The 22,444-nt window shown below is 45.1% G+C and overlaps 1 protein-coding gene and 1 long non-coding RNA gene across 21 annotated transcripts in view; one reads left to right on the plus strand and one right to left on the minus strand.

Annotated features, from left to right (window-relative positions):
• LOC125118942 (uncharacterized) overlaps positions 1–5,597 on the minus strand; it is a 111,795-nt gene extending 106,198 nt beyond the window's left edge. For 15 of the 19 annotated variants that reach the window (XR_007132941.1, XR_007132942.1, XR_007132940.1 and 12 more), the window contains exon 1: positions 5,015–5,597. This is a non-coding gene — a long non-coding RNA (uncharacterized LOC125118942). Of the gene's footprint in view, positions 1–293; positions 558–4,942; positions 4,989–5,014 lie in introns of those variants that run through there. The other 4 variants (XR_007132933.1, XR_007132928.1, XR_007132938.1 and 1 more) reach the window with 4 other exon arrangements.
• Positions 1–20,436, plus strand: part of NBDY (negative regulator of P-body association) — a 156,255-nt gene extending 135,819 nt beyond the window's left edge. For both annotated transcript variants that reach the window (XR_007132922.1, XM_047765862.1), the window contains one exon: positions 20,180–20,436. The gene's annotated coding sequence lies outside the window, so the exon portion shown is untranslated. The remainder of the gene's footprint in view (positions 1–20,179) is intronic.
• The last annotated feature ends 2,008 nt before the right edge of the window (positions 20,437–22,444 follow it).

Below are 22,444 nucleotides of genomic sequence, written 5' to 3' on the forward strand. Positions count from 1 at the left end.
CACCCGCACACGCACGCACGCATGCGCACACGCACACAGAGACACATGCTCTCACCCCCAGCCCAGTCTTTCACAGGCCATACCCTCACACAACCGCAAACACACTGATACACACTGTTGTGTGTGCTTTCATATGTACACTCACACCTCATCCCACCACCAACCCTCTCACCCCCCAGCTCCAACCCCAAGGCCCACCTTGCTCCCCCCCCCCGCCCCCGCCCCCGCCCCCGCCCGCGCCCCCTCCGCCCCGTCCCCCACACAGGCGCACACAGAGAATGACTGAAACATACATTCCCGGGAGGGCTCTGCGCAAGGGACAGGGAGCCATTGTGTGTTTCCTGAGCTGGTGGTCTGTCAGCAGGTCCGCCCGGCTACAGTGTAAACTTGGGGCCTCCCTTGTTTAGGCAGAGAAAGAAACGGGGGTCTCCGAGTCCCGAGTCCCATTCATCAGAGTCTGTGCCCTTCCTCTCCAGCATCCTGGCCCTGGGTGGGGCCTTGTGCCTTGGCGAGGTTTGGTGGCCTTTGCAGGGTTCCTGTGTGAGAGCAAGGCCAGCCTGTGTCAGCCTCGGGCTTTGGGTAGCCCTTTACAGGGGAGCCTCCGGGGCGGGGTGGGGGTGGGGGGTGGGAGCCCTGTGGCTGCAGGTTGGGCCAGCCGTTTCTGGCTGCCTTGTTGGGGGGCCAGCCCAAGGTGGTGAGCTCCAGGCCTTGGTAGGAAGCAGAGCCCGGCCAAAAAAGTCCCTGGCAAGACAGAGCAGAGCGATGGGCCACCCGAATGGTGGCTGCCACCTTGTCCGAGGCAGGTCCCCTGATTTAATCCCTGGGACAGAGAGAGTCACCCGGGCCTGTGGGTGTGTCCTTGGCCTTTTGCTTCTCTCCCAGAGCTGGAGCTAGGAAAAATGGGGCTGGAGCAAAGCAGGGGAAAGGCCTGCAGGGGGTCCCGCCTCCTGGTCAGTAGTCCTTCTGCCCAGTGCATTTGGTGAGCGGCATGGGTCCAGGTGGCTGGTTCCTTTCCTTTTCTGTGCTTCTTCCTCGGACTGTCTGTGTCAGTTGCGTTGTTTTGCTTTTGCTTTCACCCTGGAAGGGCAGGAGGCTCCAGGCCCTGGGGGGGTGTTGGAGGGGGAGGGGGGGGTAAGCATTTGGTTGGCATTGGTGGAGCCATACTGCCATCAAGCGGAGATAGTTTCTGTCAGAGCCAGTTAGCAGGGCCAAGGCAGAGGTCCTCCCGAGAGAGAGAGAGAGAGAGAGAGAGAGAGAGAGAGAGAGAGAGAGAGAGAGAGAGAGAGAGCGAGGGAGAGAGAGAAGGGCTGGGCCCAGTGCGGGCGGGGTGGTCCGGAGGGTGCAGCGGGTGCACGGGGGCGAAGGGCCCCTGGCTGTCCCTCCGCCTGTGTGCCCCATGGGAGAGTGGGCCCTAGGCCCACAGCTGGAGAAGGCCCTCAGAAACCCCAGAGGCCGCCCAAGATGGCTACCGCGGGGAGCAGTGCCAGGGGCAGGCAAATGGCCCTGGCCCCAGAACTCCTAAGGGCCTGGGCTCCAGGTGGGGAAAGGGGACCCCTGACGCCAGTGTGCCCCGAGGCAGGGCGCCCCGCTACGCTACTCCGCTCCGCAGCAGGGACACCAGAGGAAACGGGGTGGAATTCCTCTGGGCCCACCCCAAAATGGCTGACAAACGGGAAGCTCAGCTGTCTGGGCTGCTCTGCCTAGGGGCTGCCGGCTTGTGTCCAGGGCTCCTGGAGCTCCTGCCTCCCCCAGCGGGTCCTGCTGGCAGGCCAAGGCCCTCAGGGCCTCCGACGGCCCCGACCGACCGGCCTCGGTGCCCAGCTCCCCTGCAGGGGAAACCTGGGGCTTGAGCACAGCCCGGTCAGCCCAGCACAGCCTTGCTGCTCTCTGTGCCTGGCAGAAGCCAGGCTGCTGCCTGGCCTTTTCCCATACACTTTCCGCTGGATGGCACTGTGGCTCCAGAAATGGCAGTCACCCCTTTCCCTGCCCCCACCAAGCCTTCCTCTCCTTCCTTTGGCAGCCTGACAGAGGAGGGGGTGGGCTGCAGGTGGAGACGCCATCCTTTCACCCTCTTCTCCTACTCCTCCTCTTCTCTTCTTCCCACCACCACCGCCACCACCGCCATCATCACTGTCATCCATAGCAACAATAGCAGCGGCAGCGGCAGCGGCAGCGGCAGCGGCAGGCATCCCTATGCCAATATCCTCATCACCAGCAATAGTCCAGCCCGCAGAACAGCCAGGCCACCTTCGGCAGGGCCCCTCACCAACTTGGCCACTCTGGGCCAACCCTGCAAGGGTAGCTAGGCCGTTCTTGACTCTGTTCAGGCTCTGCTTCACTGTGAACACAGACAGCCTTGCAGAGATGCCACCACTGGGCTTGCAGATTCCCCTTGGTATGTAGCTTCAGACTCCTCCTGGCCCCTGGCTTGTCTGTACCATACCCCTTCCCAGGCAGCAACCTTGCTTCTCCTGAGGCTGCGTGCATGCTTCAGGGGGCCAAAGGCGGCTGGGTCAGAGGCAGGCAGGTCCCAAGCGGGTCCAGAAGTCATTGGCCCCTTCTGTACAGCGGGGTCGTGCCAGGAGTCACCAGGGTGCGGAAGAGGCCGCTGGGGGCATCTCTGCTTGGGAGCCTGAGCACTCCTTTGTGCCCAGGGCTGCGACGTTTTGGAATGGCAGGGCTCACACAGGTGGGTCTCGGGGAGGGCCGCTTGGCCTGCTAGGCATTGGTTCACAAGTCAGCCCCATCAGGGTCCTTCTGCCCTCACCCTCAGGCCTGGGTAGCCAGGCCGTCAGGCGTCAGTTCTCTACCAAGAGCCCGCGAACAGGTCCTGCTCAGGCTTCCCCGACCCCCATGGCATTTTATCCTCGGGGAGAAGGTGAAGCTTAGGAGGCTAAGGGACTAGGGGAGGTGGAGGGAGGGTGGGGCTTGATGTGGGGGGGGGGGGCGGGGGTCAAGTGGCAGAAGGGAGCTTGGGGGTTTGGTCTGATGTGTCCATCGCTCTGCTTCTCAGCCTAAGTAAGCCCTGACACTAGCCTGGTCTTCATCCGAGGGCTTGACACCTGAGAACTTGGCGTGGAAACTGTGGATCCCCGTCAAACAGTCACGCTCACACATATTCACCCCCACGGCCACCCCCAAACACACGCACAGACATGCACGCACACACACAGTCTCACACACACACACACACACACACACAGAGGCAGGCACACATGCACACATCTGAGAAACCACTTCTGAGGAACCACTGAACAGCTTAAGGGAATGCTGAGCCTGAGTATCCAGCCACACCCACTCCAAAGGAGGGCTCAGGGCCCTTTTGCAGGGCAGATTGGGAGGTGTGGGCAGAAGAGAAATGCGCAAGCTAAACACCGAGAGTTATGTTTTGTTCGGGGACCTCTGCGAGCCCTCTGTGAGGACTATAGCCACGGTGACAGCCCCTCAGATAGCTCCGAGGGTACGTTCCGAAGAGGAAAGGGAGGAAGGCGCCAGGACTTTCTTTTGAGAAAAAGAGAAAGGAGGGAAATGCTGTCTTGGATCATCCAAAGATTAGAGCTCATGCAACCAAAACCAAAACCAACCAACCAAACAAAATGGGGGACATCCCCAGGCAGTGACTTGAGGGCTCTTCTCTGTATGGGATGGCTCAGGACTAGGGCCCCTTGACATCACTCCTAGATTGGCACCTTAACCCTCCAGGGCCAGCGTCCTGCTTGTCTCCATCCTGAATTCCCCTCCCCATACAGCTTTGGGGGCAGCCGCAGTGGCTGGTGGCTAATGGCCGGGCCACCACCTTAGTGCACAGTAAAGGCAGGCAACCTTTTGTGGTTGTCCTCTGGCCTTGGTTGGTTTGTTTGGTCGGCGGATGGAAAGGAAAGCAGTGGTGACCCTGCCTTGAGTGTCTGAGGGCATCACGCCCATGCCAGCCAGTGCCTCGCAAAGACAGCAATGTGGGAGGTGAGCCTGAGGGTCTTTAGGGTTTCCCCTGTAAGCGGTTCCTTTCTTTGCTCCCTTAAGGTCTTCCTAGGGGTGCGGACCGGAAGGAAGGGAGCTCCGAGGAATGGAAACCCACCCCCGCACCCCGCACCCCGCACCCCCCGGGACCGTCGTGGCCGGGATTTGCCACACTCGGTAGTGTCTTAAGGACGCTTAGAATTGAGGAATGGCCTTTTCCCAAGAGCCTTCTTCTCCCCCATGCTGTCCCGGGAAGCAGGCCATCGGTGGGTGGAAGTGGTTGGGAAAATACAAAGAGACAGAAAACAACTCAGGAAAACAAAAGTCACCCCCATCCTGTCAGGTAGGGACCTGAGGTGCCTCTTGCCCAGAAGGTAAACACCAGGGCACCCCTGACACCTAACCTGGGGACAATGCAGGGAGAAAGGAGGGCAGGCATCGGGGACCAGCTAGGCGTGGAATCCCCACTCTTGGCGTCAGGGTTCAACATCGTTTCACATGACTTGCCGCCTTTCCCTGCATTCTTCTGGTTGCAGAACCCTGGCGCGCGCACGCACCCCCCCACCCCACCCCCACCCCCACCCCCGCACACACCCACACACACAGCCTTATAGTCAGGTAAACGGGTCTGCGCAGGCACACAGCTTATTCTCTCTGCCAGTGGCACTGGACCCCGGCGGGGGAAGGGGGGGGGGAGAGCGGCCCTACCTTCCTGGCCGCCCCGTCCCCCCACCCCCCACCCCACCCCCCGGCCCGGCCCGACCCGGTTCTTCCTCCTTGGCCCATTCTGGTTGTCTTTCCCCTTCCCAGCTGGGCACTACAGCATCGCAAGGCAGGCCTCTCCCTGGCCAGGGTCCAAACCCTTGCCTCAGTGGCTGACGGCTCTGCCTCGGGTGATGGCTCTTCCCCTAGGGGGCCACAGGTTCCAGCTGCCCCCCCCCACCCCCCCCCCACCCCCCCCCGGACGCAGTGCCCCGGGGATCACCTTCAGGCTTCAGCTCCACCTCAGTTCCACCTTTGCTTTCTTTTTGCTCTGCGCTTTCCGTCCCTTACTTACACGCGCTTCCTGACTTTCAGGCCTTCTGGCGCGGGTGTGCCTCTGTCTAGAAGGCAGGATTGGGCAGGCGCCTGGGAGCAGCCCCCTGGCCAGTACTTTTCCTTTTCCTTCTCCTTTCCTGTGGAAGTGCCAATGACCCGCATGGATCGCAGGAGCAAGGGGGCACTCTCTCCCAACCATCCCTTAATGGCCATCGGAGAGTACCCTCATCCCTTCCCTGTCCTGTCCTGTCCTGTCCTGTCCCGTCCCATGAATGTGCCCAGGACAGGACCTGCTCGGGGTGTCGTCGGGGCGTGTGGCCCCGCCTCCTCCCCTCTTGCCTTCTCTCTGCACACCCTGCCCCCCACCCCCAGGCAGGTCTACTCTTGGGTCAGAGCCCTTGGTGGCACTCAGGAGGGACCCTCGTGGCAAGGATCTGCCTGCTGGTGTGTCCCCTGGTCTCTAGGCACCTTGTGTCTCCTGGTCAGTCCTGGAAGGCCCGCCAAGTCCCAGCGAAGCACCCCTCCGTGCACTAGGTCCAGGACAACTTTGGCAGTGCCTTGGCAGTGGTGGTGGAGGTGAGGACATACTGCTTCCCTCGTTTCCTTTCACTTCCAGTTCTTAGCTGTGTCCCTGGTGTCCTAAGGGTCCTCGTGCCATGGCTGCCCTTCAGTGAAAGGAAAAGTCCGTGCTTATGTTATAGGTTTATCTCTTTGTATTCATACTGTCTCCTCCATTTCCTTAGGTATTATCAAGATCATTTTTATTTGGTTTTGCATTTGGCATTCAATCACCCCCACCCACGTGCAGATCTTTGTGCTTTTCTTTTTAACCTTTTCAATTTCATAAACCTTCCAGTGACATATTGCAGTTTTCTCATTTCATATTTTGATATATTCAGCTTTATTCATTTTTTGTGTTTATTTTGTATAATTTGTTTTTATTTCTCCATTGCATTCATCACATCTGTATTTGTATAATGATCATAAGAATCCAGTTTCACAGGATTTCCATCCCATAACCCAAGTACATCCTCCCACCCCACAAACTGTCTCCACCAGAGACCATAAGTTTTTCAGTGTCTGTGAGTCAGCATCTGTCCTGCAAGGAAGTTCAGTCTGTCCTTTTTTCATATTCCACATGTCAGTGAAATCATTTGATATTGTTGTCTCATTGTATGTCTTAATTCACTTATCATGATTTTTTCTAGGTCCATCCATGTTGCAAAAAATGCTGGTAGTGTGTTCTTTTTAATGGCTGAGTCATATTCCATTGTGTATATGTACCACACCTTCTTGATCCACTCCTCTCTCAATGGACATTTAGGTTTTTTCTATGTCTTGGTTATTGCAAACCGTGTTGCAATGAACATTGGAGTACATGTGTCTTTGCGAGTCGTGGTTTTCTCTGGATAGATGCCCAGGAGTGGGATTGCTGGATCAAATGGTAGTTCTAGTTGTAGTTTCCTGATGCATCTCCCTACTGCTTTCCACAGTGGTTGCACCAATTTACAATCCCACCAACAGTGTACTAGTGTTCCTTTTTCTCCACACCCTCTCCAGGACTTATTGTGTGTAGACTTTTTGATGATGGCCATCTGGCTGGTGTAAGGTGGTACCTCAGAGAGGTTTTGATTTGCATTTCTCTAATAATGAGTGATGTTGAACATCTTTTGATGTGTTTCTCGTCCATCTGGATATATACAGCTTTTGATATCAGAAAATGGTTCCAGTTAGATCCTGATATAATTTAAGTTTCTCTGTTTTTTTTACATAACATAAAACCAAAGGCCAGCACCAAGAATTTCTCTGGTTAGTGTGATCAGAAAAAAAAAAATCCTATTGTTTTTTTGTGTCTTGTAGTTTCTGTTATTTGCTTTTTCCTCTAGCATATGTCTTTTCTAAGGAGAGCTGCATATACACTTGAAAAGACTGTGCCTCTTGTTTTTTCAAATGGAATATCTTGTAGATATCTGTTAAGTTAAACTGGTTTATTATTTCATTATGACCCGTGTTGCCTTACTGTTTTTTTTTTTGGTTTGGTATCTGTACATTTATCTGTGATGTCATAGTTACCTAGTGTTATTTTATTATTTACTACTGTATTATGGTCTCTTTTTCCTTTACTCTTCTAATATTCGCTTCATATATTTTGATGGTCATGTATTGGATTAATATATGTTAACAAGTATATTATCATCCTTTGTATTGAACTATGTATTATTATATAATGCCCTTCTTCGTCTTTGGTAGTAGACTTTACTTCAAAGTATTTTGTGCCTGATATTAGTGTCGCTATCCTTGCAATGCTACCCTTGCCATTTACGTTTGGATGAAGTATATTTTCCCCTTCTTTCACTTTCAGTCTGTGTATGTCTTTAGTTCTGTCATGAGTGATTTTTTAATTTAATTTAATTTAATTTAATTTTTTTAATATATGTATTTTTTATTTTCCCACTGTACAGCACGGGGGTCAGGTTATCCTTACATGTATACATTACAATTACATTTTCCCCCCCACCCTTTCTTCTGTTGCAACAGGAGTATCTAGACAAAGTTCTCAATGCTATTCAGCAGGATCTCCTTGTAAATCTATTCTAAGTTGTGTCTGATAAGCCCAAGCTCCCGATCCCTCCCACTCGCTCCCCATCCCATCAGGCAGCCACAAGTCTCTTCTCCAAGTCCATGATTTTCTTTTCTGAGGAGATGTTCATTTGTGCTGGATATTAGATTCCAGTTATAAGTGATATCATATGGTATTTGTCTTTGTCTTCCTGGCTCATTTCACTCAGGATGAGAGTCTCTCATTCCATCCATGTTGCTGCAAATGGCATTATGTCATTCTTTTTTATGGCTGAGTAGTATTCCATTGTGTATATATACCACTTCTTCCGAATCCAATCCTCTGTCGATGGACATTTGGGTTGTTTCCATGTCCTGGCTATTGTGAATAGGGCTGCAATGAACATGCGGGTGCACGTGTCTCTTTTAAGTCGAGTTTTGTCCGGATAGATGCCCAAGAGTGGGATTGTGGGGTCATATGGAAGTTCTATGTGTAGATTTCTAAGGTATCTCCAAACTGTTCTCCATAGTGGCTGTACCAGTTTACATTCCCACCAGCAGTGCAGGAGGGTTCCCTTTTCTCCACAGCCCCTCCAGCACTTGTTATTTGTGGACTCATTAATGATGGCCATCCTGACTGGTGTGAGGTGATATCTCATGGTAGTTTTGATTTGCATTTCTCTTATAACCAGCGATGTTGAGCATTTTTTCATGTGTTTGCTGGCCATGTGTATATCTTCTTTGGAGAAATGTCTATTCAGGTCTTTTGCCCATTTTTCCATGGATTGATTGGCTTTTTGCTGTTGTTGGGTTGTATAAGTTGCTTACATGTTCTAGAGATTAAGCAATTGTCGGTTGCATCATTTGAAACTGCTTTCTCCCATTCTGTAAGTTGTCTTTTTGTTTTCTTTTGGGTTTCCTTGGCTGTGCAAAAGCTTGTCAGTTTGATGAGGTCCCATGGGTTTATTTTTGCTCTAATTTCGATTGCTTTGGGAGACTGACACCTGAGAACATATTCATGCTGTGGATGTCCGAGAGTGTTTGGCCTATGTTTTCTTCTAGGAGTTTGATGGTGTCCTGTCGTATATTTAAGTCTTTCAGCCATTTGGAGTTTCTTTTTGTGCATGGTGTGAGGGTGTGTTCTAGTTTCATTGCTTTGCATGCAGCTGTCCAGGTTTCCCAGCAATGCTTGCTGAATAGACTTTCTTTTTCCCATTTGATGTTCTTGCCTCCCTTGTCAAAGATTAATGGACCATAGGTGTCAGGGTTTATTTCCGGGTTCTCTCTTCTGTTCCATTGGTCTGTCTGTCTGTTTTGATACCAGTACCACCCTGTTTTGATGACTGTGGCTTTGTAGTATTTCTGGAAGTCTGGGAGAGTGATGCCTCCTGCTTGGTTTTTGTTTCTCAGGATTGCTTTGGTGATTCTGGGTCTTTTGTGGTTCCATATAAATGTTTGGATTGTTTGTTCTAGTTCTGTGAAAAATGTCATGGGTAATTGGATAGGGATTGCATTGAATCTGTAGATTGCTTTGGGTAGTATGGCCATTTTTACAATATTGATTTTCCCAATCCAGGAACATGGAATATCTTTCCATTTCTTTACATCTTCTTTGATTTCTTTGATTAAAGTTTTATCGTTCTCGGCATAGAGGTCCTTTACCTCCTTGGTCAGGTGTATTCCGAGGTATTTGATTTTGTGAGGTGCAATTTTAAAAGGTATCGTGATTTTGTATTCCTTTTGTAATGTTTCCTTGCTGGTATACAGAAATGCAACTGACTTCTGAATGTTCATCTTATATCCTGTTACATTGCTGAAGTTATGAATCAGTTCAAGTCGTTTTGGGGTTGAGTCCTTAGGGTTTTCTATGTATAGTATCATGTCATCTGCATACAGCGACAGTTTTGTCTCTTCTCTTCCTATATGGATTCCTTTTATTTCTTTTCTTTGTCTAATTGCTGTGGCGTGGACTTCCAGAACTATGTTGAAGAGCAGTGGTGAGAGTGGGCATCCCTGTCTTGTTCCCGATTTGAGTGAGAAGGCTTTCAGTTTTTCCCCATTGAGTATTATATTTGCTGTGGGTTTATCATAAATGGCTGTGATTATACTCAGGAATGTTCCCTCTATACCCACTTTGGCGAGGGTCTTGATCATGAATGGATGTTGGACTTTGTCAAATGCTTTTTCTGCGTCTATTGAGATTATCATATGATTTTTGACTTTCTTTTTGTTAATGTGGTGTATGATGCTGATTGATTTGCGTATGTTGAACCATCCTTGTGAACCTGGGATGAACCCAACCTGGTCATGGCGTATAATTTTTTTGATATGTTGTTGGATTCGGTTGGCTAAGATTTTGTTGAGAATTTTTGCATGTATATTCATCAATGATATTGGCTGATTGTTTTCTTTTTTGGTGGTATCTCTGTCTGGTTTTGGAATGAGGGTGATGGTGGCATCATAGAATGTCTTTGGGAGTGTTCCTTCTTCTTCAACCTTTTGAAAGAGTTTAAGGAGGATGGGCACCAATTCCTCTTTATATGTTTGATAGAACTCACCTGTGAAGCCATCTGGTCCTGGACTTTTATTTGTCGGGAGTGATTTTATGACCTCTTCAATTTCATTTCTAGTGATGGGTCTGTTCAGTTGGTCTGTTTCTACTTGATTCAGTTTTGGCAGGCTGTAAGATTCTAGAAAAGTGTCCATTTCTTCCAGATTGTCCAACTTGTTGCCGTATAGTGGTTCATAGTATTCCCTTATGGGTTTTTGTATTTCTGCTGTGTCTGTTGTGATTTCTCCTTTTTCATTTATAATTTTGGTTATTTGGGTTCTTTCTCTCCTCCTTTTAGTGAGTCTGGCCAGGGCGTTGTCAATTTTGTTCACCTTTTCAAAGAACCAGCTCTTGGTTTTATTAATTTCCTCTATTGTTTTTTGAGTCTCTATTTTATTGATTTCTTCTTTGATCTTTATAATTTCCTTCCTTCTGTTGACTTTAGGACTTTTTTGGTCTTCTTCTTCTAATTCATTTAGGTGGAGGGTTAAGTTGTCCATTTGGGATCTTTCTTCTTTTTTGAGAAAGGCCCGTATTGCTATAAATTTCCCTCTGAGCACTGCTTTCACAGCATCCCATAGATTTTGAGCGGTTGTGTCTTCATTATCATTTGTTTCAAGGTAGTTTTTAATTTCCTTCTTGATATCCTCATTGACCCATTGGTTTTTTCGTAGCATGTTGTTTAGTCTCCATGTGGTAGGTTTTTTCTCTTTCCTTTTCCCATGGTTGATTTCTAATTTCACGGCATTGTGGTCAGAGAAGATGCTTGAGATAATTTCTATGCTCCCAAATTTATTGAGGTTAGCTTTCTGTCCCAATACGTGGTCGATTCTTGAGAATGTTCCATGAGCATTTGAGAAGAATGTGTAGTCTGCTTTTTTTGGATGTAGTGTCCTGAAGATATCAATGAAGTCTCACTTTTCTATTGTTTCCTTTAGGATCTCTGTTGCTTTATTGGTTTTCTGCCTAGAGGATCTGTCCATTGATGTGAGGGGGGTATTAAGGTCTCCTACTATGATTGTATTCTCATCAATATCTCCCTTTATGTCTGTTAATATTTGTTGTATGTGTCTGGGTGCTCCTGTATTTGGGGCATATATGTTGACAATAGTAACATCCTCTCCTTGGATGGATCCCTTAATCATTAGGTAGTGTCCTTCTTTGTCTTTCTTTATGTCTTTTGTTTTAAAGTCTATTTTGTCTGATATGAGCGTTGCTACTCCTGCTTTTCTGTCATGTCTATTGGCGTGAAATATTTTCCCCCACCCTTTCACTTTCAATCTATATGTATCTTTTGTCCTAAGGTGAGTTTCTTGTAGGCAGCATATTGAAGGTTTTTCCTTTTTATCCACTCAGCCACTCTGTGTGTTTTGATTGGGGCATTCAGTCCATTGACATTTAAGGTGATAATTGATAGATGATTATTTATTGCCATTTTGAACCTCGTGTTCCAGTTGATTCTATGGTTCTCCATTCTTCCTTTCCTTTTTTTTTTTTTTGGTTGGATGTTCTCCTGTTATTATCTGCTTGAGTGTATTTTTTTTTCATTTTTTGCAAATGCAATATTTGCTTTTGGCTTGTGGTTGCCCTGTGTTTTAAGTATGCTAACTCCTTCCCATAATTGTGTGTTTTAGCCTGATGGTCCTGTAAGTTCAAACACTTCATTACTATATTAAAATTAAGAAGAGAAACACACAAACAAACAAACAAAAAGTGTCATTTACTTTCTAACACCCCGTGCCCACATTTTATGGTTTTGATGACACTTTTTTATTTTTTCTTTTTAATTTTATTTTGTTTGAGGCCTGTTCATGATTAAATCTGTATGCTGGCTTATTTGAGTGACTGCTCTCTGATTGCGGTTTCCTCAGTCCTAGTTCTTCCTCTTCTTATTCTTTTCTTTTCTTTCTTCTTCCCTTCCCTTCCTTTCTTTTTGGTTTAGAGAAGCCCTTTCAATATTTCCTTTAACCTGGGTTTTGTGTTGCTGTATTCTGTAAGATTTTGTTTGTTGGAAAAAAATTTTATTTCCCCTTCTGTGTTAAATGATATTCTTGCCGGATAGAGTATTCTAGGTAGCATATTTTTTCCTTTTAGCACTTTCAATATCTCTTGCCATTCCCTCCTGGCCTGTAGTGTTTCTGTAGAGAAATCAGCTGATATTCTTATGGGGGTTCCCTTGTAGGTAACATTCTGTTTTTCTCTTGCTGCCTTTAGGATCCTCTCTTTATCACTAACTTTTGCCATTTTTGTTATGATGTGTCTTGGTGTGGGTCTGTTTGGGTTCAGTTTGTTTGGGGCCCTCTGTGCATCTTGTATCTTGAACCCAGTATCCTTTAGATTTGGGAAGTTTCCAGTGATAATTTCTTCAAATATATTTTCCATCCCCTTATCTTTTTCTACTCCTTCTGGAATTCCTATTATGCGTAGATGGGCCCACTTTATATTATCCCATAGGTCTCTTATATTGCTTTCCAGTTTTTGGATTCGGTTTTCTGTCTGTTGACCAGATTGAGTGATTTCCATTATTCTATCTTCCATATCACTGATTTGTTCTTCTGCATTATTCATTCTGGTTTTACTGCCCCTAGTTCAGTTTGCATCTCTGCAAATGAATGTTCTCGTTTTTCTTGGCTCCTCCTTATATTTTCTCGTTCCTTTCTGAGGGTATCTGCATTACTGTTCATATCTTCTCTTAATCCCTTCAGTATTTTCACTATTTCTCTTTTGAACTCCAGGTCTGTCAGACTGCAGAGATCTGTCTCATTGTTGACTGTTTTAGGTGAGTTCTCCTGTTGGTTTGACTGGGGGTGGTTTCTCAGCTTCTTCATCTTGCTTGTTGTTTTCTTTCTCCTGAGGGAGTTGTACTCTCCGTGATCGGGCAGTGTTTGCCTTGTCACTGCCGTGGAATATTTCCTGAGGGCTGGCGTTGTTGGTCAATCTTTTTTGAGGCAGTGTGGCTTTTCTGGAGTGTTGATGGGGCTAACAGTGTTTCTTTGAAGCAAAGGAGGGCTTCCTGAGGGCAGCCAGGACTGGGAGGTCCACACCACGATGGTAGCAGATTTCATTTGGTCATGCAGAGCTTGCTCTGGTGTTTTTAGGCTGTGGGGTTCTTGCAGGGGGTTGGCGGTGTTGGGCAGCTGTTCCTCAGGAGTGCAGCACCCCCTGGGGGCTGGAGCAGCTATCTGGGTCACTGAGAACCTAAGAGGTTCCTCCCTAGGGCAGCCCAACTCAGAAGGACCGCCTGCGAATGTAGGCAGATCTTTTCACACTCTGGCCAAGCTTGTTGCAGCTTTTCTGGGCTGCAGGGGCTCTTCCAGGGGGCTGGTGGTGCTGAGCAGCTATTCCACGGGAGTGGGGCACCCCCTAGGGGCTTGGGCGGGTCGCAGGGCCACTGGAAACCCAAGAGGCTCCTCCCCGGGGCTGCCTGACTCAGAAAAACCATCCGAGAATTCGGTAGATCTATTCACAGCCTGGCTAGTCTTGTTCTAGCTTTTCTGGGCTATAGGCCTTTTCTCGGGGGCTGGTGGTGTTTGGTGCTGCTCTGCAGAAGTTTAACCCCTCCAAAGGGCAAGCAGGCCTGTGCAGGGACAGCCCCTGTAGTGCTAGGCTTCAGGCAATTGTTGAGGCCAGCCCTCTTGAATGGCAGGCATACCCTGGTCCGGTGCCGCCCCACCCCCCCAGCCCTTCCTCGGGGACTAACCTCTGGAGCCGAGTTCTTGGTTCCCATCCCCCACCCAGGCATCCACCGGCCCTTTCTTGGGGAGTAACCTTCGGAGGCGAGGTCTCAGTGCCCAGTCCCCACCCAGCCATCCCCTGGCCCTTTCCCAGGGAATAACCTCTGGAGCCGGGGACTCGGTGCCCAGCCCCCACCCAGGCGTCCCCCGGCCCTTTCTTGGGGACTATCCTTCGTAGGTGAGGTCTCAGTGCCCAGTCCCCACCCAGGCATCCCCTGGCCCTTTCCCAGGGAATAACCTCTGGAGCCGGGGACTCGGTGCCCAGCCCCCACCCAGGCATCCCCCAGCCCTTTCTTGGGGACTAACCTTCAGAGGCGAGGTCTCTGTGCCTAGCCCCCACCCAGGCATCCCCTGGCCCTTTCCCGGGGAGTAACCTCTGGAGCCAAGGACTCGGTGCCCAGCCCCCACCCAGGAGTCTCAATTTTTGGTGACTATGCCCATAGTTCAGATGATCCGTTCGGTTCTTGATCGGCTTTTCCGGACTCCAACTTACTGCTACACTCTTCCCTGCATCTGGAGATTCCTCCGGTTCGTTTGATCTTTCCCCCGAGTAGGTTACTTTCCAGGGTGCGGGATCCCTTTCTCCTCCTCAGTTCCCTTTCGGGAGCGCCCGTCCCGCTCGGATTCACCTTCTCTCACTCTCCTCTTTTCTCCCGTTCTGCCCAGTAATGTCACGAACTTCTTGCCGTTATTGGAGTTTAGGTTCTTCTGCCAGCGATTGGTTGCTGTTCTGTGCGAGTCATTTATTCTGTAGATGTGCCTTTTTTTGTTGTGTTTGTGGGAGAGGGCGAGCGTGTCCCCCTACTCCTCCACCATCTTGTCCTCTCTCCCAGTCTTGGATATTTTAAATAGTGCTGTTATGTACAAGGGAATGAATCTATCTTTTCAAATTATGGTTTTCTTTGTATGCATGCCCAGAAGTGGGATTGTTGGATCATTTATTTGTTCTATATTTAGTTTTTTGGGGGGTTATCTTTATAGTGTTTGCCATAGTAGCCATATTAATTTACATTCCACCACCAGTGTAGTAGGGTTCCTTTTTCTCCACACCCTTTCTAGCACTTATTTTTGTAGACTTTTGGATGATGGCCATTCTGGCTGGTATATGGTGGTAACTTATAATAGTATTGATTTGCATTTCTCCAATAATTGAAGATGTTGAGCATCTTTTCATGTGTTTTTTTGCCATCTGGGTGTCATCTTTGGAGAAATGTCTATTTAAGTCATCTTATCATTTTTTTATTTTTTTTTATATTGAGCTCTAAGAGTTGTTCGCATATTTTGGAGATTAATCCCTTGTCAGTTGCTTCATTTGCAAATATTTTCTCTCATGCTATGGGTTGTCTTTTTTTTTTAATGGTTTCTTTTGCTGTGAAAAAACCTCTAAGTTTAATTGGGTCCCATTTGTTTATTTTTGTTTTATTCATCATTATTCTAGGAGGTGGATCAAAGAAGATATTGCTCCGGTTTATGTTGGAGAGAGTTCTGACTATTTTCTTCTAAGAGTTTTATAGTATCCAGCCTAATGTTTAGGACTTTAATCCATTTTGAATTTATTTTTCAAAATAAATGAATGGTTTTAGTGACTGTTCTAATTTCATTCTTTTATGTGTAGCTGTCCAATTTTCCCAGAACCACTTATTGAAGAAACTATCTTATCTGCATTGTATATTCTTGCCTTCTTTGTCATATATTAGTTGACCATAGGTGCTTGGTTTTATTTCTGAGCTTTCTATCCAGGTTCAGTGATCTACATCTCTGTTTTTGTGCCAATGTCATACTGTTTTGATGAGTGTAGCTTTGAAGTATAGCCTGAAGCTAGGGAGCCTGATTCTTCCAGCTCTGTTTTCCTTTCTCACGATCACTTTGTCTACTCAGAGTCATTCTAATTCTGTTGAAAATGCCATTGATAATTCAATAGGAATTGCACTGAATCTGTAGATTTCCTTTTATAGTATAGTCATTTTGATTATATTGATTCTTCCAGTCCAAGAATGTGGTCTATCTTTCCATTTGTTTTTGTCATCTTCAATTTCTTGTAATAGTTTTCAGAGTGTAGGTCTTTTGTCTCATTAGGTAGGTTTATTCCTAGGTTTTTTATTTTTTATTTTTTGATGCTATGATAAATATGATTGTTTCCTTAACTTCTCTTCCTGATCTTTTGTTGTTAGCATATAAGAATATGAGAGTTTTGTGTGTTACTTCAATTTTTCTGAATGCATTGATGAGCTCTAGTAGTTTTCTGGTAGCTTTTTTAGGATTTTCTATGTATGTCATATGCAAACAGTGACGGATTCAATTCTTCTTTTCCAATTTTGATTCCTTTTATTTCTTTTTCTTCTGATTGCTGTAGCTAGGACTTCCAAATCTATGTTGAATAAAAGTGGTGAGAGTGGAATTCTTGTCTTGTTTCTGATCTTTGTGGAAATTCTTTCAGCTTTTCACCATTGAGGATGGTGTTGGCTGTCAGTTTGTTGTATATGCCATGCCACTTTTTTCTGGCCTGTAACATTTCTTCAAAAAAAATCAGCTGATAATCATATGGGCATTCCCTTGCATATGACTCTTTTTTATTCTTGCTACCTTTAGAATTATTTCTTTACCTTCAGCCATTTTAATTATAATACATTGTGGTATGGATCTGTTTGGGAATCAGCCTTATTTGGGACCCACTGTTCTTCCTATACCTGGATATCTTCCCTTCTTCAGACTTGGGAAGTTTTCAACCCAATTTTTGAAAAGAATTTTTACTCCCTTCTCTCACTCTTCTTTTGTGACCCCTATCAAGCAAATATCTGTATGCTTGATGTTATCCCAAAGATCCCTTAAACAGTTTTCATTTTTTAATATTTGTTTTTATCTTTGCTTTCCTGCTGGCAATTTTCTTTATCCTATTCTTCAGATCACTTATGTATTCTTCTGTATCTCTTAGTCTGTTTTCCATTCCCTCTAGAGTGTTTTTCATTTCAGTTATTTTACTCTTCTATTTCCTTGTTAAATTTTTCACTGCTTTCATCTATTCTTTTCTTTTATTACATATTTTTTGTCTTTCTAAGGCCTCACCCACAGCATATGGAAGTTCCCAGGCTAGGGGTCCAATCGGAGCTGTACCTGCTGGCCTATACCACAGCCACAACAATGCCAGATTTGAGCCAAGTCTGTGACCTACACCGCAGCTCACAGAAACACTAGATCCTTAACCCACTGGGTGAGGCCAGGGATCAAAACTGCAACCTCATCGTTCCTAGTCAGATTTGTTAACCATTGAGCCATGACGGAAACTCCCCTCTATTCTTTTACATAATTCAGCTGGCATTCTTATTACTAATGCTTTGAATTTTTAAAATCTAACATATTGTTTATTTCTTCTTTATTAGTTGTTTTTCTCAGAAGTTTTCTCTTTCTCTTTCAATTAAGAAAAAATCCTCTGTCTTCTCAGCTTGGTACATTTTCTCTGTCTCTATAAAATTAGGTAAAACTGTTACCTATGGTAGCCTTGAAGTGGTGTCCTTATTTGTGAGCATCCCTACACAGTCTTATATGCCCATTGGCTTTGGTGGTAGAGCTGGATTTGATGTGAACACAAGTCACATCTTTCCTCAAAATGTGCTAGCCACCATGGTAGGAGGTGGACCTGGAGATTTGGGGGCTAGGGTCAAAGGCAGGTGTTAGGAGGGGCTTTCCCTCTTGTCATTGACTCATTAACCTGTTGGGGGTCAAGTCAGGTATCAGGTTGCTGGAGCAAAGGGCTTGAGGGTCGAGTCTGAGTAGGCTCAGTTCCCTTTAAGTGTATGCTTTCCCACTTCCCAACCCTGGCACACTTGCCTGAGTGGAGCAGTTTTGGAGCAGTAGGAGTTAGTGTGGATATTGAGCAAGGGTCAGTGTACAAGATGTGGCAGTCTGGCTGCCATCAGATATCTGCTCTGTCTCTGATGTGCTGCTTGTGCTATGAGTAACAATGGCTGCCCAGTCCCTGCTCAGACACCACTTAGGGTTTACATCACCACAGCATCTCGTGGCTGAACTTTTTCTGGCTACCCTCACTCTAGTGTGCAACTGCAATATGAGGCAAAGGGGGCTAGAGTGTTCACTTGGCTCAGGCTCTTGCACACACCTTGGTGGTCTCAGGGAATGAGTCAGCCAGCTACATGGTTTCAAGCCACGCTTTCCACCTATTTTGGCAGCAAGTAAGCACTCAAGAACTCCTCATAAACAGAATCTCAACTTTCTACAGCCCTCTTGTTAGCCCCACCAACCCTCCAACCGGTCAAGGGTGCTTAACTTGTCTTTTTCATACTCCAGGGCTAGGTTACCCAATAATGTGGTTCAAACTTCTCACTCCTCAGGGAGAGTCTATTCCCCTGTAATCTTCTTTTTCCTCTTAGTTTTCTCCCAGGGGCTCAGGTCCCAATCTGACTGCTTCTTTTCCTTTCCTATCCAAAGAAGTTGAAGATGACAAAAACAAATGGAAAGATAGACCACATTCTTGGATTGGAAGAATCAATATCATCAAAATAACTATACTACCAAAGGAAATCTACAGATTCAGTGCATTTCCTATTAAATTATCAATGGCATTTTCAACAGAACTAGAATAATTAAAAAAAACTTTATAAATTGTAGGGAAACACAAAAGACTCTGAATAGCCAAAGACTATCTTCTTTTTCCTCTGAGTTTTCTCCCAGGGGTTCAGGTCCCAATATGATTGCTTTTTTCCCTTTCCTATCCAATGCTGCATGTTTCTTTTTTTTTTGTCTTTTTGTCTTTTTTGTTGTTGTTGTTGTTGTTGCTAATTCTTGGGCTGCTCCCACGGCATATGGAGGTTCCCAGGCTAGGGGTTGAATCAGAGCTGTAGCCACCGGCCTACGCCAGAGCCACAGCAACGCGGGATCCGAGCCGCGTCTGCAACCTACACCACAGCTCACGGCAACGCCAGATGGTTAACCCACTGAGCAAGGGCAGGGACCGAACTGCAACCTCATGGTTTCTAGTCGGATTTGTTAACCGCTGCGCCACGACGGGAACTCCCATGTATGTTTCTTATAGCCTTAGCTGTTCAGGAATCATTCTGCTAGTCTCCAGTTAGTATTTTTTTAGTGAGACTTGTTCCACTTGTAGATGTAATTTTGATGTGTTCATGAACGTAGGTGAGTTCTACATCCTCCTGCTCTACTTTCTTTATTTGCAACCCTAAAACATTTTTATATATAATACAAGATCACAAATAACTTGATAGAAAAATGGTCAACAAATAGACATTTCAGAGAAGACAGAATATAATGATAATCAGTTAACTCCATTATTAGTGATCAAAATATAATTCAAGATACCATTTTTAGCCTATCATATTTACAACAATAAAAAAATCTACATAATCTTTGACTTTAGGAAGGATGTGACAAAGTATAAACAATCTATGAGAGTGTATATTTTTATAGTATTTTAGCAAGATTAAAACTTTTAAGTGTGTACTCTTTGACACATATTTAATTTATGCAGCCTACTGAAAAACTGTTACATATGAATATACATTTTTATTATAAAGAAAAGTTGCCTTTTAACATATAAATGACTAAATAAATTATTGTGTCATGCAATGTAATACTGTGAGGATGTTGAAATACTGGGATAGATTTATTTTAATATGGAAAAATAATTAAGCTATTGTATTAAGTGGATTAAAACAAATTGCAGAATTGTATGTATGGATGATCTAATTTATATTCAAAACCTTTTTTTCTGAAATTTTATATTACTGTAAGTACTATTTGTGTGTACTTTAAATGCATATAAAAAGGTGTAGAAAGAACTGATACTTGTGGTTTCTTTTTGAGATAGAACTGATGAAAAGTAGAAGTTTGATGTTGCAAGAGTAATTTTTTTCTATGTTTTTTATATTATGTACAGTTCATTTATAGTCATGTATTATTTGTGTAAATAAATACAGATTTTCTGGAGAATATAAGAATGTGTTGAGGGGTAGTGGGGACACAATGGGGACAGTTGATCAATTATGTAAGTCTAGAAAAAATATGAAACACAGAGGTAGACATCCCAGAACTTCTCTCAGGAAAAAATGCCCTGGGTGATGGAAACATCTGGTCTGTGTGTCTTCATTGTGCAGGCAAATACATCAGGTATAAAGCAAGATGACAGTTACCAGCGTCCTATGACTTTGACTTAATATTTTGGAAGAATTGCTGTAATAATTTTGCTTCTCTTGTAAACTGTCTATAAGGGAAATTGAGGTGATAACTTCTCAACAGATATCTCTGATCTGTATAATTGTATTTATCAATATAAATGAATAAATCATCCTTATTTTTTAATATCTTTCAGTGCTATGATACAATAAGCAAAATTTCATCTCCTGAATTTGGATGAATTCTGGGACATGACCAATATCAGGCTATAGACCTCTAAGATTGAAGACCCAGGCCTGGATCATGGTGAACTCACCAAAGCAAATAATGCCTGTGAGATGGTCCTGCAGCAGACAATTAAATTTCTCTTTTGGTGATACTCATTCCTTGATGTATAACTTTGAATTCCTGTAACTCCATTAAGGTTCCAATAAAATTCTTTTTTCTCATTGCTGTTAGTTTTATATGACTGCTATCTAGTAAATTGTGAATTTTCAGTAAATGTTTCATAATAATTCCAAATACAAAATATTACTAAAATTTCTCTCAAAATAGGACCTTCTTTCTACAAATGGCCATTCACTCATTCTTTTTTTTAGCTTTTTAAAAAATTTTTTTTATTTTGCCACTGTACAGCAAGGGGATCAAGTTATCCTTACATGTATACATTACAATTACATTTTTCCCCCCACCCTTTCTTCTGTTGCAACAGGAGTATCTAGACAAAGTTCTCAATGCTATTCAGCAGGATCTCCTTGTAAATCTATTCTAAGTTGTGTCTGATAAGCCCAAGCTCCCGATCCCTCCCACTCGCTCCCCATCCCATCAGGCAGCCACAAGTCTCTTCTCCAAGTCCATGATTTTCTTTTCTGAGGAGATGTTCATTTGTGCTGGATATTAGATTCCAGTTATAAGTGATATCATATGGTATTTGTCTTTGTCTTCCTGGCTCATTTCACTCAGGATGAGAGTCTCTCATTCCATCCATGTTGCTGCAAATGGCATTATGTCATTCTTTTTTATGGCTGAGTAGTATTCCATTGTGTATATATACCACTTCTTCCGAATCCAATCCTCTGTCGATGGACATTTGGGTTGTTTCCATGTCCTGGCTATTGTGAATAGGGCTGCAATGAACATGCGGGTGCACGTGTCTCTTTTAAGTCGAGTTTTGTCCGGATAGATGCCCAAGAGTGGGATTGTGGGGTCATATGGAAGTTCTATGTGTAGATTTCTAAGGTATCTCCAAACTGTTCTCCATAGTGGCTGTACCAGTTTACATTCCCACCAGCAGTGCAGGAGGGTTCCCTTTTCTCCACAGCCCCTCCAGCACTTGTTATTTGTGGACTCATTAATGATGTCCATCCTGACTGGTGTGAGGTGATATCTCATGGTAGTTTTGATTTGCATTTCTCTTATAACCAGTGATGTTGAGCATTTTTTCATGTGTTTGCTGGCCATGTGTATATCTTCTTTGGAGAAATGTCTATTCAGGTCTTTTGCCCATTTTTCCATGGATTGATTGGCTTTTTGCTGTTGTTGGGTTGTATAAGTTGCTTACATGTTCTAGAGATTAAGCAATTGTCGGTTGCATCATTTGAAACTGCTTTCTCCCATTCTGTAAGTTGTCTTTTTGTTTTCTTTTGGGTTTCCTTGGCTGTGCAAAAGCTTGTCAGTTTGATGAGGTCCCATGGGTTTATTTTTGCTCTAATTTCGATTGCTTTGGGAGACTGACACCTGAGAACATATTCATGCTGTGGATGTCCGAGAGTGTTTGGCCTATGTTTTCTTCTAGGAGTTTGATGGTGTCCTGTCATATATTTAAGTCTTTCAGCCATTTGGAGTTTCTTTTTGTGCATGGTGTGAGGGTGTGTTCTAGTTTCATTGCTTTGCATGCAGCTGTCCAGGTTTCCCAGCAATGCTTGCTGAATAGACTTTCTTTTTCCCATTTGATGTTCTTGCCTCCCTTGTCAAAGATTAATGGACCATAGGTGTCAGGGTTTATTTCCGGGTTCTCTCTTCTGTTCCATTGGTCTGTCTGTCTGTTTTGATACCAGTACCACCCTGTTTTGATGACTGTGGCTTTGTAGTATTTCTTGAAGTCTGGGAGAGTGATGCCTCCTGCTTGGTTTTTGTTTCTCAGGATTGCTTTGGTGATTCTGGGTCTTTTGTGGTTCCATATAAATGTTTGGATTGTTTGTTCTAGTTCTGTGAAAAATGTCATGGGTAATTGGATAGGGATTGCATTGAATCTGTAGATTGCTTTGGGTAGCATGGCCATTTTTACACTGTTGACTTTTCCAATCCTGGAGCATGGAATATCATTCTTTATTGTGTGAAAACATCAGGAAAGTGGGATTAGGGTGGGGGGACAAATTAAAAAATATGAAAAATATTTCTCAACACACTCTTTACTGTCAAATTTTCTATGCTGTATATCTGATCTATGGTATGCCTTATT

This window comes from Phacochoerus africanus, chromosome X, assembly GCF_016906955.1.
Source record: "Phacochoerus africanus isolate WHEZ1 chromosome X, ROS_Pafr_v1, whole genome shotgun sequence".
In the NCBI taxonomy this organism is placed as follows: Eukaryota; Metazoa; Chordata; class Mammalia; order Artiodactyla; family Suidae; genus Phacochoerus; species Phacochoerus africanus.